This window comes from Ambystoma mexicanum, chromosome 3q, assembly GCF_040938575.1.
Source record: "Ambystoma mexicanum isolate Mex_15411 chromosome 3q, UKY_AmexF1_1, whole genome shotgun sequence".
Classification (NCBI taxonomy): Eukaryota; Metazoa; Chordata; class Amphibia; order Caudata; family Ambystomatidae; genus Ambystoma; species Ambystoma mexicanum.
Window position 1 is genome coordinate 567,027,596 of NC_090926.1, and position 18,877 is coordinate 567,046,472.

Below are 18,877 nucleotides of genomic sequence, written 5' to 3' on the forward strand. Positions count from 1 at the left end.
GCCAATGCTTAAGACTTTTACATTGAGGAGTTAGCACAGAAATACGTGTCTTTGCTGCAAAATGTACACAATTTGAGAATTCACTCAATTCCCACCAGCTGTTTTTTTCAAAATGTTATTTGTTTCCAACACAATTTGGCACCTTTTGGTCAGGCATGTGTTCCAGAAGAAGGTAGATGTTCTGTTAAAGGGTCTACAGTTGGAAGCCGTCTCCCCGTCACTCAGTCAGTCCCCTCCCTGTTGCCAAGAGAGCTACTTGGTTACCACTTGAGCGACCTTTTCATCAGATGCACCATGATTTCTAGGAGACGATCAGTACATAGAGAAGAAGATTTCACTTGGCAAACACTGCACCATATATGAGCACAAGGGCCCGATTATACATGAGCATCGCCTTGTATAAAAAGGATGAAATTAAATGTAATTGTTGGTCGATGTCAAATATTCACTAAAAGCTTTGTTAACAATCCATGGTTAACAAAGCACTCATATAAACGTTCCAATGCATTGAAGTATTGTGATAGTATGCTTAACACCACGAGCAACGCCTGGCGGGGTGTGATGTATGGTTGCTTTGCTAACAATTGCAGCAAATCTCAATGCTTCAACCTTTTGCATTGTAACTGTAACATGGCCTGTGGCAAAGCGGCAGTTCCAGTGAGCCTCGATGCACTGCCAGACGCTGTCCTCGAGGCTTGACCTTTGGTCATGCCCGGGGCACGGGGACTCTCCCTGAAGTACTCGCTGGCCTATGCCCAGTTGACGCTGTGCTTCTGTTGTAGGGCCAGCTGGCATGCCATGGACACATTGACCCTACCTGCCAACATCTTGTCCAAGGTTCATATCAATCTGCCCAGCGGTCTTTGAGCTACACTTCTGCCAAGGTTCCACATTCGAATTTGAATGGGAAATGGTTTTGTTTGAGCTCGCCTATAACCTTGCCATTTCTCAAATCAACATCACGAAACGTTCCAAAAATATCCAAAGTTATTTTTTAGGGAAAAATGAAATGTGAAAGGATGTGACCGTTCTATAACTTTGCAGCCCCTCCCGTCCCAAGGAGCTTCACAAAACATTTCAAACATATTCAAACGTTGGTGTATGCATGATCTTTGGAAAGGTTCATGCAGTTACGTCATGGGTGGCACACTTATAAGCTTGCATACATTTGCAATGCATCTGCCCCTAGGGTAAACGAACATGCCGTCAAATAAGGCTGTTTTTGATTTAAATTAGCATATTTTAGCAGCCCTGGGGAATGCCTTTGCCTTTTCTAGATTAAGGATGTGTGCAGTGCCGCTGTTTGACCCCTTTTCGGTTATTTTACAGTGCTAGATCCAAGAATCCAAGATGGTGGCCAGTCTAAAATCCCTGGACCTAGACTGAAATTTAGATAAGTGACTTTCCACAGACCCAACAGATGGAATATGCATACTTTTTTTGGGAAAATACATTTTTAATGAACTTCCAGTGATGCCTACTGGATGGTGCTCTGCTGTGTATGACCTGGCTCAAATGTCCGTCCGAAGAAACCACTCAATGGATTGTCACCAATTCAAACGAATATCGTGAGTTGTCCCGGACACCACTGTGAAGTTAACTATTCACTTTTTAGGTAATACTTTGACCCCTAGAAGGAACTTTGAGCAAGTTTCCAATCACATTCAGAGTTGCATGTACATTTTTGTTCCATTTCAATAAATGCCATAATCATAATAATAATAATAATCATAATAATAATAAATGATGTTGTATATACAAAGCCTCTCGGCTGAATGTATATTAATAAATACACAAATAAATAATAATGTCAAGGAGTTTTGTTGATTGGTTCAAAGGTTTTTGCATCTGAGTAAGTGGCCTTCATAAATAGTACAAGTTGGTAACCGAGACCTGTAGTTATGGCTAAGTTGGACTCGCCGTAGGTAGCGCACTTTATGGGAGGTTTATAACATAAGCAAAATAAGCTTCATCAAGGGGGAAGGCAGGTTATAGGGGAGCCCTAAAACACTTTTTCCCTTTAATTTTCCACTAACAAATATTTGCTCTCATCTGCAAACCAAACCACCGGACAGATTTGAAGGAAGCTTTCACAAAGAGCAGTTGTGTAGTCCTAAAAGTGTGTTTTGCAAATTTGCCATAAATCCATGCAGGATTTTTTTTAAGTGCCCAATAGGAGCCAAAACCCCATAGCATACACCAGGGTGAACCTGGTAAAATCTGCTGCCCCATATTCAGCCATTTGGCTACGCAGTTGACTTTGTTGTGTGCGGGTCCTTGAGCGCTCCACCCAAAACACCTGAAACATGGATTGCAGACCCCACAAGGGGCAACCATATTGTCTTCCGCCCGCCCCATGCACTCACTCTAACCGTGGGTTCCTCTGGGAAATCAGCTCTTGCATTTATGTTTTACAGAAGTTAGATTTTTGTTCCTGGTGTCCCTCATATTACATTTAATCTACATTTAACCTGAACCTGACCAGCCTAAGGGCCTCATATATGTCTGGTTCCTTACTCCATGCCTTTTGATTAGTATGTGCATGTTGTTTGCGTTGGCATATATGGCATGATGTGTGGCACCTGGTTGTGGCAGATTTATAGCTTCTTTAGAAACCACAAACCTCGAACTTTTGTTTGTTTTTGTCTTGCACTGCAACTATAACATCCATCTTTCTCTGAATTGTAATGTTTTTTTAAGGGAAACATAACAATTCCATTGAAGAATATTTTTTCAGTGCAATTCAATATTGCATCGTCGAGATAGCATTGAGGAAACCCAGAATTTAGAGCTGGGGAGGCACTCTGGGTAAAGTATCCAACAAAACTACACGATGCCGATAGCCTGTACCACCTTCTAGTTACATTTCCCAGAAGTGTATTTTCTCACCACCCTCCTGCCTATACCCCTGAAGGTGATTCCACACTATCGAGGGGACTAATACACCTAGGGCCTAAAAACACAGTTTTTACGAGTATTGATGTTATCATAAAACATATGAATAACTGTTTCTGACTCATATTGTCTAGGCCATGAACGCTATTTTCTTTGCTTTCCATTCTTTTTCTTTCACAAAAAAGTTCTGTGTGTCTTCCATTGATATTTGTGCAACATTATCTACATGTTGTTTTAATGTGTTCTCCACTCTCACGGACCTGCATTTCGATGGGTGCTCTTCGTTATGAGAGTCCCCGTGTGTCGAAGCTGCTCATATGCGCCACAAGTCACACAAGTAAGATGTACGCTGAACTATACACATTGGTGTTGTTTCCCTTAAAAATGCACTTCTGGGCAGTTTAACTAGAGGATGGCAAAGGCTACACACATTGTTTTTTTGGATACAATGTTGCATCGGTGGTACCAGCGAGGCATGGTCGGTGGCCTTGCCCTCTTTCCACTTTGGACATGGAAAAGCTTTTTGCCTTGCCAGATTCCCTGTTTTGATAGGGCAGTGCCTTTGGACCTACCCCAGAAACTCTCAAGCATCTTATGGGGACTTTGAGCATGGCTAGCCATTTGGATGGGGAGGGGTCTTGGACTCGTCTGTGAACCCCTGAACCATCCGATTGGCCCACTGAGCAAGATCTAAGCTGGTGCCTACCACCGGTATTGACCATTTTAGGGCCTTCAGAGCTACCTTGAGAGGCCACAAACAACCGGAAACACCCACTGGACATCTACTGATGACATACCCAGTGTCATACCCAGTGGTTACATTGGCCAGGGCAGGGTTTTTGGCCCTGGATGAAGTATCACAAAGCCTCCAGATAAGCCTACTCAGCATGGCTGGCTTCATTGATTGGTGTCCTGGCCTGGAACCCGTACACCAATGAGTAGGCCCAATGGGAATGGCCCAGGCTATGCAGAGTGTCTATTTTGACCCTTCCCCTGTAACTACCTTACCATCAATGTGGTGATTGTGCATGGCCTGAGGACACCCAAGACAACAGATAGGCCTACTTGCTACTTTGAAAGGGGCATGGCATCTGGACCTGCCCCAGCAACCCCCTAACCACAATACGGTATTGTGGGCAGGGCCTGCAGCCATGCCGGGTGACTACCGTGACAGGCGAAGGGCAATTTTCCATGTCATTGCCCACCCCCCAAGCAACCTAATGGGAGAACTGCTTATTGCCTGCATGATGTATGCATGGGGCAAACTTTCACCCTGTCTCAGACCCCTGAAACTTAGATATTGTAGCTGCTGGCAATAGCTTAAGTAAACACACATAAAAACAATTAAATATTCCAGTGAAAAAATAAAAATAGAATTTGCAGAGGTGTAAGGAAATGTGGCTACTCCGCGATTGGTACGTTAGATTATTTGTTGTTAATGTGGCACTTTCTGGACGCTGGCTTTTGGGGAAGGAGACTTGATTAATAAGATCAAAGATAGCCTAATGGATGGGCACGGTTTGTGTTGGCAGACACTCAGGAATGGAAGCGTTGTAAGGTAACTCATGGACTCGTCCACATCCCTTGTTGAATAAACTGGCCCCTATTAAGGAAACTGAATGCAAGGGGAGTAGTTTGCTTGGTGCCGATGTGGAGCTCATGTTGGTTGCCTTTCACTATGATTGCATTGTGAGGTCGCCTAGATTTTGGAAACGCAGGCCTCCACACCCCCATCAAAAGTTCTGTGACATGGCTGCCCATCACAAGAAAATGGAACAATAGTATCTCCCCGACTTAACTGCTTGGTATGGGTGTGGTCTGTTGCCTAAACCTGTTGCCTGACTGTGGGTTTATTTGGTGTAAAAGGATTGGCATTTTCCACTCAGGTGTCTGATTTAATTAACTAGAGACAGGAATAGGGGTTCTTGCTCTCATTCCACTGACGTCAATCCAAGTGTTGCCCTTTTTCCTCTGCGTCTTTTACTGATATAATAACGACTAGTGTATGTTGTGCTTTCGCAATATATGCTTCGTGTGTAATAACTAAAAGAAGAAAGTGCCATAACTTCGGATAATGGAAATAAGTAAATGTATGCGCATAGATGGTTTGCCCGCGTTTTCTCTCTATTTGGTTAGCAGTCTGATGCTAGTTAGGATATGGCTCTGGTGCATGGTCTGAAGATCAGCCCTGAGTGGCCTTGACCGGGTGCAACCTGACACCTGACCAAGGATGGTCTTGGGCATCTATAGAGCTGAGGTCTTCACCAGGCTCAGACTGGCCAATAGAGCAATGCCTGAAGTGCTGGCCCAACCTGCTATTTTGTGCCAGTTTATTTGGTCAAAGTGGGCCAGGTTTTGACCAAAGTTGCCAATTTGATGAGTTACTTTGCTGTGAAGCTAGTAGCTTTGACTAATGTAACTGATCAAATGTTCTTCAAAAACGAACCAATTGTAGCATATTACCCAGAAATCCCCTCTTAAGTACCACTCAAGCAGCCTGTCACAAAAGGAATGAATTGCCATTTGCAACGGTGAAGCCACTTTTTCATTGGTGCCCGAGGCAATATTATGCCCCAGTCCGACCGTGGTCTTCACCACATGTTAGGTGATGCGGTGGTGAATGGGTGGCCCATGAATGGCTCAACGGGCTTTGCTTAATCATTCTCCAGCTCCCTCTCACTTGCACTGGATTGCATGAGAGAGGGAGTGATGCGGTGGAGGCAGATGGGGACGACTAATGCCCGGCTGGCCTGCAGCATCAAACCCTCGATGGTTGGTGCCCTGCTAGTACCTGGCTGCCTCGCTGCATGAGACAAGTACCTCATCCCTTCCCTATCTAACCCTGGGACACTTCAGCAGAGACAAAGCAACACAAACACAAAGTAGAATAACTAAAGGCCCTGTGGCACTTTCTGCAGCACCACCCTACTTCAGTCCTATTGTAAACCGATGTGTGGTTAATAGCCGTCCACATCTACACAGCTCATGTTCACTTACAGGATAGATAGCTCACTGTGTTAGGTGCCTGATGCTGACCTCAGTGTTCATAATGCGGATCACATATGTTAGTACTAACAGGGCCAGATCACTTTTTCATCCTTGTGGGATGATATACCGTGCACCGTTAAAATGGCTAGTAGTAACATCGGTCCTCTGACGCAGGGCAGCAAGCACAATATAAAAAAAACAAAAACAATGTTCAGGACTGTTTCATGGCACTATTGCCCAGGTGCAGTGCTTTTGGACTGATTCGGAGCAAAACGTTGGCCATGGAATATTGATCCATTACCTGGTGACTGAGGAATTTTAGCAATGGGTTTAGAAGCCGGCTTTTTTGGTTGCGGTATTTCCGAGCCAGGAAGCAATCGGAGTGGTCTTTGAGGTGAGGGATATTTTAAGAGTTTTGAAAATTGGCTGGTGTCTCATAGCGCCTGGTCCGCTGGTGGCATCATATTGATATTGATATTTTATTTATACCGCGCCCATACACATGTGTTTCAGAGCGCGACAAGGTAAGGGAGGGGAACAGGGGAGAAAACAAAACAACGATCTTACTAGGCCCAGTGACATTGAGAACGTGCAAGTGCTTGGGAGAGGGTGCAGGGAAAAAGTGCAAGGGAGGGGGGAGAAGTGGAAAGTGCAGAGCAAGGGGAGAGCAGAAATAAATACTGATAAACACATGATAAGAACAGCAAACACGGCAATAGTAGTGCATCCAGCATGTGCTAAATTGAGGGAAGCAGACAGGGTAGGTCTGGTAAGTGCAAGGGACGAGGAGGTGGGCCTGTGTGGGTACAGATACAGACCCCAGTACAAAGGGTGGCCAGAAGGCAGTGCAGGAGGGTGGAAAAGATAAGCAGGAGCCTGGGCCCGATGGACAGAGGGTGGCCAGGTGCACAGTACCAAGAAAGACCAGAATCAGCAGAGGAGAGGGGGGGCGAAAGCAGAAGCAAAGAGGATGGTCTTAAGGTGCTTCCGGAACCAGAGGTGGTTCTCCTCAAGTTTTAGGGTTGTAGGGAGGCTGTTCCAGAGGGAGGCCCCAGCTGAAGAAAGAGATTGGCGCCCAGCTTGTTTCTTAGAAAAACGACTGACCCTGAGGGAATTAGAGGTAGAGGAGCAGAGAGCTCGAGAGGGGAGCCTACACATGGGAGTACTGACTATGCACCAATAATCAATTGGGGGTTAAAACCTCAGAGAACAACTAGAAGTCAGTGGATGGTAAGTCGTGACATGCCAGATGGGCCAACTTCATTTAAGTCAGATTTTAGTCAACAGCATTTTGCATTCTGGGACTTAAAATGGCTTGTTTACAATTTAATTCCGGGCCTACAGGGTTAAGAATGCAATGTGGAGACTGTTGAAACGTTTGGTTGGGTGGCTCTAGCGCTTAGATACCCCATGGGTGGTTAGCGCTGATACAAATCTCTCGATTCAAATTAAAAGTAGTGCTGCCTAAAAAGCCAGGGCCGGCTGAAGGTGTCACAGCTGAGTAACATGAGGCCCCTGACCTGCCAGCGACTGCTGCATAGTCTGGTGGGCTCTGCTGGTGTCCTAGAGAAGGTCCTACACTATACCCATCTGGGTCTACTTTAATGGCTTCATAGCAGAGCGCGAATAATCCATGTTTATGGTTATATTTGATAAAAACCAAATAGATCGCACAAGCGGCTGGACTGTCGATTACGCAGGTAATTGCTTTCTATTACAGCGACCTCTGAAGAGGGAAAGGCTGCTTTGCTTTGCTGGAATGGGCAGACATTGTAAAGCTGGCGTTTCAGCAAGAAAAACTAAAGCATTTCCCTGTTCCAAGATCAAAAGACTCTGGTGGCGTTTCATGAAAGGTGAAGGCCCAGAAACCATTTCCCTGTATGCTAAAGAGCTGGACTGAAATATTGGAAGACTGATCACACCTCGAATGACCCAGCCCTGCCTCATTTGGTCCAAGTATTTTACTAGTTTCAAAACAAAATCCTCTGTATTTGGCTGGAATGATCCTTTTATTTGGCAAGGAAATATCTCCCTTTTGGCCCCAAAATGTCACCGATCGGGAAAATACAGCAGCTGTATTTAATCAAATGTATTCTGTGGTGTGGTATTTAATGCTACTGAGCCATTACCCCCAAATTCCTCTTCTTTGTTGCAGCCACCAGCTCCTCTACTTCATGTGTGTTCTTTTGTAGGAGAGCCTTGGCCACACCATGGATAAGAAGAGGATGGTTCATATTTTCAAAAAGGCTCTGTCCAACGCGCGGGCCTGTAAGAACAAAGAGAAGCATGAGGCTGTCCTCTCCATCTTCTTTGTCCTTATCCTCATCTGACTCTCTTTGCTCTCAGGAGAAGGGTGATGATGCTGGGGGGGAAGGACTTCAGTAGGTAGGCAATGCTTCAAGTCTCGGACAGAACGTGGTTCCTGCAGAATGCTGGGGTTGTAAATGGGGGTCTCTAGGATGCACCCTCCTCCTAAGCATTTTAAACACATCATGAAGGTGGGCCTTCCCTTGATTTACACGATGAGGGTTGAAGTGCTCAAGTTGTGTCTTGATATAGATAGGATTGTGATTACCAGGTTGATATGATATGTCATTTATAACGCCCCTGTACACAAGTGTTTGTAGGCAGGACAAGACAAGGAAGGGAAGACAATGGGAGGACAATCAAAATGATGTTAAAAGGCCTTGTGTCATTCAGATCGTGCAGGTGCAGGGGGAAGGGAAGGGGAGAAGTGAAAGGGGGGCTGTGCAGTAAGCAGGGCTCTGGTAACTGCTGCCGGGGTGGCCGGCTCTAAATAAGTGCAAGGAAGCAGGGTACTGTAGGGTTCAAGATACAGTCCCTTAGTGCGTGGTATGCCCTAAGGCAATGCATGGGGCTACTGGTCATCAAGGAGCCTGGTGCCCATTAGGTTCAGAGGGTGGCCAGGTGACCAGATAGCGCAGCAGGCAAGTACATCAGCAGGGCAGAGAGAAAGCAGAAGCAAAAAGGAAGGCCCTGAGTTGCTTCTGGAACCTTAGGTGGTCCTGCTCAAGTTTGAGAGAGGCAGGAAGGCTGTTCCAGAGAGAGCCACCAGCTGAGGAGAGAGATCGACCCCCCACTCTCTGCCTGCAGAAGCCACTGACACTCAAGGAGTTGGAGGTGGATGAGCAAAGGGCTTGAGAAGGAAAGTGCTTAGGAAGAGAGAGTTGGATGTAGTCTGGTGCCCGGCCCCAGAAAGCCTTGTGGACAATGCAGAGGGTCTTGAATTTGATCCTTGCAGCCACAGGAGCCAGAGGAGAGATTTCAGGGCTGGAGAGATATGATCCCTGGTTGGTCTTGAGGCCAAGGACAAGTCTTGCAGTCCTGTTCTGGATTAGTTGCAATGGGCGAAGTGTATCAACAGACAGATTTAAAAAGAGACTGTTTCAGTAGTCAAACTTGGAGAGAACCAGGATTCTGGAGACAGTGAGCTTCTGGGGGAAAGTGGGAAAAGGAAGAATACTTCAGAGGAAGTGCAGCTGGTAGTGGGACTTCATAGAGACGTCCGTGATGTAAGGAGAGAAGGGAGAGGGTGGAGTCTAAAATAACACCAAGGATTTTTGCCTTGCAGGAAGCCACAGGTAGAGGGCACAAGGTGAGTGGGCAGAGTAAAAGTGTGAGGGAGGGAAAACAGGAGCAGCGGTCCCAGTGAGAAGGATCTGAGTCTTACTGGCATTAAGGCAGAGCTCATTCACCATTCCTGAATAGCGGATAAACAGTCAGGAATGAGCGATGTTCATGGAGGAACTACGCTTTCAAAGAGAAAACGTTGCCACAGTCCATCCAGATTGACACAATTCTCCATAGCTTTGTTGGACGTTTTTCCATAGTGCCCAAAGGAGTGGCTGTGCAGAACATGGTTGATAAGAAGATAGAATCAGTCTTGAAGGCCTATGTGGGGGCCTACTTGTCACTTTGCACCAGCACATATACTTCCTTAGTGCAAAGACTGTGCTTTGGAAGTTTCTGGAGGTTCATACTGAGGAAGAAGAGGATTATGTCCTATTATGGGTGGAGTGAAGTCCCAGGTTGAGTTATTGTCTGTTTAACAGCAGTGTTAAATCATCAGTGGTGCTTCTGGGGGAAGTCATATTGCGTGTTTGCCATTTGCATATCCTCGAGTGGCACACCGATAGCCTTCAGAAAATATCAGAGTTGAAGATGCCACTTGGGGACCAGGTGTTGTTTGAGGACCCCCAGAAGACAAAAATGCATAGCGTGTTCAAGGCAGCTAAACAAGCCAACAACCTGAGCAGGGAATTGAATGTTAAGTCACAATGATTTTTCTGGGGGGCCGGGAAGAGTACTGAATCCTTGTCATCCAGCAGAGATGGCTTCAAATGTAAATACAGAGCAAGTAGTCGTTTCCCCTTATGGCTGGGAAGCCAGTCTCCCCATCTAGCTCTCAGACGTCCCGATGTCAAGAGAATGGGGCAAAGCTTCTTTGGTTTTCTGGTGTATGAGAGGTGCTTCTTTAGAGTTCTGGGTGACTGTTCATTGGGGTTACAGGATCGGATTTGCTTCTCTGCTGGTTCCTTCAGATTTGCTTTTGACTCGCCTTCCCACAGGCAGTGGCAAGAGGTTTGCAATGCTGCATGGGGTCTTGGAACTCTGGAACAATGGGGCAATTTGATGGTTTAGAGACAATTGAAGAGACAGGTGTTTTACTCCATAATTTTTCTGGTCCCTACACTGAATGGTAAATTCATGGTTGTCTTATAGCTAAAGAAGCTGAACAAGTATTTGACTACTCAGTACTTCAAAATGGAGAGTCTTCAAAGTGGCATCCATATGATCAGGGACATGTCCTTTCTGGCATCTGTGGCTCATAGGATGCATACTTTTGTGTTTCCATGCGCTGGGTGCATCAGAAGATCCTGAGGTTCTCAGTTGCTGGATTGCACGTCCATGTCAGGGTCTTTCCTTTTGGTCTCAAACCAGCTCACCATGTGTTCATTGAGGTGTTGGGGATGAAAGTTGCATGTCTTCATGGGAAGGGTTTTCAGGTATTCCCATATCTGGAAGATTGTTTGATCCAGGGAACAGCTGGAGTAACATGTTGGGTGATCTTCAGGACCTTGCAATCTCTTCATTAGGTTCTACTTGAATTGGGAGAAATCTGGGTGATAACTCACCTGTCTCCTTCACAGGATATGCAGTTCATGTGGGGCTTTGTTCCCTAAGGCCAAGGGTCTGGTCTCCTCTTAGAGGACCTGATGCAATGGATGCAATCTCTGTTGCATGCTCTTATGACAAAGAAACTGCCATCTGCAAGGATGGTTCTTCAATTCCTGGGGCACATGGTGACCACCGTATTTATATTACCTCTGGCGAGACTTCCTTTGATTCCCATCTGCACAGGTTTGGGAGAGAGGCTCTGGCTCCAGTCATAAGAGAAATTAGTTCCTATGTTTTCTGGTGGTCGCAGATGAGCAGTCCCTTTAGAGGATTTCCATTACATCAGCCCTTACTGATCAAGATTAAGATGAATGGAAGTGGTCTGGGTTGGGCCGCGACTCTGGTGGGCAGACAGCTCTAGCAGAAGTGGACCACCCCACAGCCCTATCAGTCGTCCAATTGTTATTTGCTCCCAAGATAAAAGAGGGTGCTTTGTTGGCCAGAATGGACAACATGTTAGCCATGCCCATGTCAATTGCCACGGGGAACATGGACAACGTCTTTAGCTCTTCTAGCTTGCAAGTAACTGGAGTCGGAGGAACGCACATTCATTTCTCTCAGGCCTAGCCATATCAAGGGTATGAACAATTCTAGTACAGATCATCTGAGAAAGAGTTTCCCCTATTCTTCATGGCAGCCACACCCAGAGATAGTCTGTTGATTTGTCCAAAGTTCAGGACTCTGTCCTTAGACTTGTTTGCATCTCCACAGGATACCTACCTTACCCAAATTTGCTCCACATTCCCATGTTCTGGAGGCATGGGGATGGATGTGATGCCAATCCAGTATCCAGGGGGTCTGCTGTAGGCCTTGACTCCTCTTGCCATGATCACTAGGGTCATAGTAAATGTCATGGATTTGGCATGTTAATTGATACTGGCTGGTCTGGAATGGTCAATGAGGTCTGTTGGTGGAGTTGGCTGTGGCTTTGAGGTTTCCCTTGCCCGTGGCACCTGGGCGACTCAGTGTGGTCCAGGGTGCCAGCCCCACTCTGTTTCCCATTGGGGGGAGTTGGTATCTGAGAGGCAGTGATGCAGTAGCTCGTTCAAAGGGTCCAGAACTCATAAGGGCCTGCCATGCTGAAGGTGTATGAAAGACATTGGCCCTCATTCCGCGGTTGGTGGTAGTCATGGTGCTATTTGCGCCATGACTACCACCAATAACGGTACTGTGTCCGGATTGGTGAAACAGGGACTTACCGGTTCAGTCCGACCTTGGCGGGACCGGTAAATCCCCATTCACCAAACCATTCCTCATTCCCATTTGAGCCCACATGGGGCTCAATGGGAATGGGAGGGCGCAAATAACGGGCCGGCATATGCCAAGCCTGTTATTTGCCCCCAGGTCCCTTAACGGGTCCTGTCCTTAACACCTGGCCAGACCAGGCGTTAAGGAAGGGACCCACTAAGGGACCTCTTAGTAGGACGGTAAGGGATTACCGGCACCGGTCTCCTTACCAGTGCCCGGTATCCCTTACCACGCTACTCAGAATGAAGCCCATTGAAACATTGTGCATCTTGGAATGACCTTAAGGACATCCAGGTTCTTGCATGGCCTCTCCTGCCAATCCTCTAATTTCTGCAGTGTGGTTTTGAAATGGGGTTGGTGGTATCTTCACTGAGATCTCAGTGGGTTGTGCAATATGCTTTTAAAGCGCTTTGGAGTTTGATTTCTGTAACTGATGGACAATTGTTAAAAGGTTTTTGCTGACAAGACCCTTGGTGTACTCAACACTCCCTTCCTGGGACTTGCCATTGATGTTGAGGGCATTAAAGGTGTGTCCCTTTGAGCCAGTAGAGACAATTACTATTACGTTTCTTATGTCAAACTCTGTATTCTTGGTGGACATTACCTTAGCATGGAGAATGGGGGAGAATGCTGTCTTTGCAGCTGAGGTCGAGCACATTGATTTCCAGGTGTGAACCTCAAGCCCTTCCTACGGTGGTTTCTAAGGTTCATCCAACAAGACATTGTGCTTTCCCTTTTCTTCCAGAATCTGCTTCTCTGGACGTGGGAGAAGTAGCACACGCTGGATGTGAAGAGGAGAGTCGTGACATGTCTGGTCAGGAAGGACGTTTCTAGGCAGTCGGATAGCCTATTTGTGTGGCTTGTGGGGATCCGAACCTGGACAAGAAGTCGCCGTTAACCAGGATCAGCGGATGTATTTGATGGTCGATTGCCATGTCACATTCAGTGGCTGATGTTCTTCTTCCTTCCTGGATTCAGGGAGGTCAACTAGGGGGATGCGATCATCTTGGACTGAGCCTCAAGGGATGCTGATCCAGGACATGTGTAATGCATCAACCTGCTCTGATCTGAATACTTCTACCAAGCACTACCATGTGAACCTTCTCAGACAAGGGTGTATGTCCCTTGGCACCGGTGTGTTGAATGCCAGCATTCACAGTGATAGGCAAAGAAGCTATGGGATGTCGTCACAGCTTCATTGAGTGTCTCAGTGCTGAGTTATAGGCCAAGCCATCAGTGGCTTCATCACACGTAAGTACCAGGAGGAGGAAGGGGGATCTGGGGTTAGTGTCCAAATTACCTATTGGTAATCTTTATTATTTCTAGTCTTTCTCTCCCCCATCACAGTATGTATACCCTTCCTCCCACACTCGTGGGTGGATGTATGAGTCCATAAGGATGCTGAAGTGGTGCGCTGTGGAATAAAGGTGAGGTTATACTCCCAGGGAAGGGGCGGCCCAAAAAAAGAAGACCTGTGTTCCTGCTGAGGAGTGATCCCTCACACATAACTACTGTGATGAGAAAGAGGAGGACTACAGGTTTTCTAGATATCAGCACAAAGCACACTTGAATAATGTGAATACAAATCAGAGTTCTTTAGCTAGTCACTGGTTACCCTGAATATCTGATGTGGTTGAGCTCCACAAGAAGGGACTCTGTGATATTCCTTGCAACATTTCCCTCAAGAACTTCTTTGCTTGTGGCTGGATTCACCTTTTCAGTCCTGAAACAATTGAGAATTTGTAATCGAACTTTATACTCAGATTACTGCAAAGTGAACCCCTGTCCTTGTGACACATTCAGTGTGGCATTTTGCATGCTGGAACTTGTAGGTCACTATTTAATGCAGGGAGCATGGAGCTCGAGTTAGCTAATTGCCATGTGCTGCTTGCTGAAAAGCAAGGGCTGGGGAAGGTCTCACACAGGATATGGAGCAACCAGACAACAACGCATGTACCCAATGCATCCTCATTTGAATGCTCGAGCGTATATCCTTATCAGAAGGCTAAGCAAGCCGAAGCCTTCAAAGCCCTCAGATAGCAACTCTCTTTCCCTGTATCTTTGTAATTATATATTTGGAGCATTGACAGGGAGGCTCATGTGGCTTGCGTTGCCCACAGCGCCATCTGTTTGTGAAGTATTTTTACTGAGAGTGCACACATGCATTCATTTGTTTGATGATGGGTCATGCAAAAAACTTGCTTGTTTGTAAATTGCGGTTGATGTTGGTTATTACTGCAACCTACAACATTGATTGCATGGTAAAGAAATCCCAGTGTCATCTGAGGTTGCTGAGATTAGTCAAGCCATACGTGTCCTCTAAAAACTGTCAAACACTAGTAAGAGCAATCATTAGGCCCAGATTGGATTATTGTAGTGCTCTTCTCTGCGGTGCCAGTAAAAATTCCCTGCATACATTGGAAATAATGCAAAATGGCGCTGTACACATAGTTATAAATGTCACAAAAAGCGAACACATTCCAGACTTCAGAAGGAACCTTCACTGGCTCACTGTAGCGTCCAAGGTCAATTTCGAGCTAAAAACCATGGTATATAAATGCCTTTTTGGATTGGTCGACTCTTATCTCAAGCAGAGTTTAATCCAACAGCCGGGTGATAGATCTACCAGCTCTTCCAATGCTTTCAGATTGACTGCCCTAGAATTGTTTTTTTTTAAGCGTCTGCTTCTTTTAAGTACATGCCACTGCAGCCTGGAACTCTTTACCTGTTGATCTCCGTTTGGAGAGAAACTTTCTTGTGTTTCGTTAAAGGTTGAAAACTCCCATGTTCGCCTGATACCTGCTTCATATCATTAGGGTTTCCTCCTGCCCCTGAACTCTCTTGTCCCGACACCCGTGTTGTCTTGTGTCTAATTGTGCGCGTTGATGACTGCGAGCTTATGCGCGTTACAAATAATAAAGAAATAAATAATAAAGTAAAATGGAGTGCAGTAGTTGATTTGTTACAATGCAGCATTGCTTACATTTCAAGTCAGTCGTACCATGCAGTCCTTTCTGTGCAACAGCAGATCCAAGTTATTCAATTTCTTTACCTTAAAGGCCAGAAGTTTGACCTTTTCAGTGAATTCGTTCTGCTGGACCCCAGAGATGAGCTTGGAAATTTTCAGACAGCTTCTCGGCACTTCAGAGAGGTCAAGCCGTCAAGATAAACACAATTCTTTGTGGTTGATAAAGTAATTTCGAGATCAAAGGGAGGTGAATGGAGCAACAACTGAAACAAATGGAAGGACAGTGGTTGTATAAAATTCAGATTTTCAGAAAACCGCACTCTTTTTAATTTGCACTATTGGGTACCGCTTTAGCGCCAACTATCAGCCGGAACTCTATGGCATTAAAGTACATATAGGAAGAGATGGCATAGGAGGAGGGACAAAAAACGTGTAGATGTTGAGTGGTTATGTGCCTACCCATTGACTGGCCAAAGCAATGCTAATCCCTATGGCCTTTCCCACCCAGTTCCTGCCCCTTCCTGCCACGAAGGGATTGGGTTCTCGCACTGCCATTGGTTTGTGTTGTCGAGTTGTTTACTTTTTACTCATTAATTGTTCCCCAATCCACCACACTCGTAAGTGTTAAGTTTTCCACAACACAAAGGAAACCAATATTGCTATATGAGACACTTATGGCAGGAGTAGAAAAGCAATATGGCAGGTGTTCTATGCTTAGTCTGTAGTCTGTGTGGGGTTGGGTTGGAGAACTTGCTGTAATATGTATGTTAGCGATTTTATGTATTTTATGCTATGTATTCAGGTGTGATTTTAAGTATGGTTTTATCGTGTTCTTCTATAGCTTTTGCCGAAAATAAAGAGAATATATGATAAAAAAAAATGTATAAATCATAACACAATACAAAAAGAGTAGAAAGCATTTTGAATCAAGACAACATTAAATGATTCTTAAGTGGCCCACACATCAAATAACATTGCCCTCATTTCAAAAGTCAATTTTCTGTGCTCAAAACGGAAAAACTCTAGTAAATCCATCCTAATACCGGATGTCGGGTGGGGGTTGGGGGTGTGGGGGAGAGAGAGGACTGTCTTGTCAATGTGGGCGACCGAGAGCCTGGTTTGTTTCCTTTGTTCACTTGTCCATCAACATTTGTTTCCCTGCTGCATAGACCTGCATCTCTCATTCCTGCCAAATATGATAGTGTTGTTCTACTTTTCCCTTCTAGTAATGGCTGTTTTTAAAAGTAAAGCTGTACTTTTATTTTCCACCCGTAACAAGTAGTGAAATATCTAGTTCTGAACTTGTTCTCACATTTTCTCAAGTTGTGGAAAGACACATTTTTCCTGCGTTCTTGTATGCAAACAGAAAGTCTATCATCTACATCAGATTCCAAATGAATAGGCATCATTTCAGAAATCAAAGTTACTTCATTTGCCCACCACACAGTCCGCTTCGGACAGGATGCGGGCACATGTGCAAATCTTCACTCTTACTGGTACTGAAATACTTCAGATGTACTAGAAGAAATGTGATCCCGCTCGCATTATTGTCAAGTCAAAAAAATGAATCATCACATGCACTATGATGGGGTTGAATTTGTAGGCTTTGGCAAGAACTTTCTTCAGAAATACCTGGAATCTAGTAATTACCCCATTTTTCCAATCATATTCCTGTAGGATCTTATTGCTCAATTACCACCAGTGTGTTCAGGAAATAACTAGGTAGCCTTCAATAATTTCTGGAACTCAGGGTTATTTTTGCATAGAAAGTCTCTTAGTAAATGATGTTCTGCTCAGAAGCTACGTTGACTACTGTTGATCTAGTCTGGCTGTAATTTCTTGAGAAAATGGGAAAAAGTCCAACAATGGTGCATGCAAGGCAATTGTTGGGAATAATGCTCTTATGCTGTTTGCATGCACTATCAGGACCTCTTTTTACTTTTTATAATAGCCAAACTGAGCGAATTGTATAGCATTTCCAAATTGGGATGTAGGTCCGAAGACCTCAAACATAAGACCAACATTGCAATATGCCGCTCATGAATGCTGCTCCACACAAGGTCAGACGTATGCCACCCCCTCATTCCCTCTTTTTAAATTTCGTAGGGGTCCTCAGTGGCCCCAATGCACCACTCTATCCACCCCCACCACTTACCTGTACTGGCCACACTCCTTCCAGCGTCCCGTCTCTAGGACGCTTCCCAGGAGATCAATGTGATGTGGTCTTTTGTGTGCCTAGCTTAGGAAAAGTGGTCTAGAAACTGGAGTCGGCAAATATCGGATGTCTCAATAGGTATACAGTATACAAAGCATTCAATCAATGGTACAACTTCATATATCATGCCCAATCACCTCTTCATTCTGTGTTATTTCCTGCCATACTACCCATAGAGTTTTGTATGCCCAGAGTGATTCATTGATTGGCACCTGAACTACTGCAAGGAGGAGGCCTGAGGTGCCTAGCACATGTATATGAATCTGGCTGATGTGGTCGTCTTTTCCAGATTTAAACCATCAGCTATTGATAAGTTAAAGTTGATGCACTTTGAACATTGTGTCTTTAATGTAGACATATGTTATTATTGGCCTTAACATGTTGTCTTATCTCCCAAGGTCCCAGAGCATGAAATAAAGCAAATGTGTATGGTATATGTGTGTGCACTTACACATTATTAACCCAGCCAATGGTTTTCACCTTTTCCGGGATACATGTTGTAATTAAGTAAACCGACACATTATTTCATTGCATGATAGAAAGAGTCCTTTGCTTAATTGTAGCTTTGGAAAAAAAAAGTTGATATCATCTGCAAAATGTACACGCCCAGTAGAGAAAGAGTCATATCGGAAGAATGCCAGTACTTCATGCCTGCATGTTTCTTCATTAGAACACAGAAAGCCGCAGCGATGGGAGACCTCATGACTTGACCCACATCTTAGGGTCCTGACACTCCATAGAAGGACTTCTTGGCAGCCAGACTAATTATGAATACTGGGGCTGTACCTTGAATCGATATATCAGTGACGTGATGAGCGTGGGCCTCTCTGTCTCTATCTGCATTTTCTGCTTTATTTCCCAGTGCTCTGTCTCCTTATCCCATGACCTGGGATAGGATGCTGTGCTATCATGCAACAGCGTCCCATGTTACCAAATGCGCTGCAGTGCAGTGACATTCTTATACCACAGAAAGAAATCTAGCCGTGGAAATATTTATTGTTTCAATGCATTTTTGCACGTGCAGTTTTGCATGGTGCAAACACTGTACTGTACAAGTACAACGTTTCTGCAATATGGTCCATATAATATAATGTGAACAATCCTAGGTGGAAGCTCACTTGTTAAACCAGTTTGTAAAAAATTCGCCAGTAAGCCATCCTATTGTTCTTATTAGATTTCTATACTGTGGTTAGGGTGTCTGTGGTTGTAATTCTACCTTTCGCTGCTTTATTCTGCTCTCTAATACAGCACACTTACTTACTGAAAGGGGAAACCTAGTACCCAATTCACAAAACATTCTTTCCACGTGTGTCGGGCAGGTGCCCATGCTAATCGGGGGAAAGGTCTTCATTTTACTTGTGGGC

General features: G+C 45.1%; 1 protein-coding gene across 1 annotated transcript in view; it reads left to right on the forward strand.

The window, feature by feature from the left end:
• The window catches only part of FGF18 (fibroblast growth factor 18), a 985,397-nt gene that overhangs the window by 549,595 nt on the left and 416,925 nt on the right, over positions 1 to 18,877 (forward strand). The window lies entirely within an intron of this gene.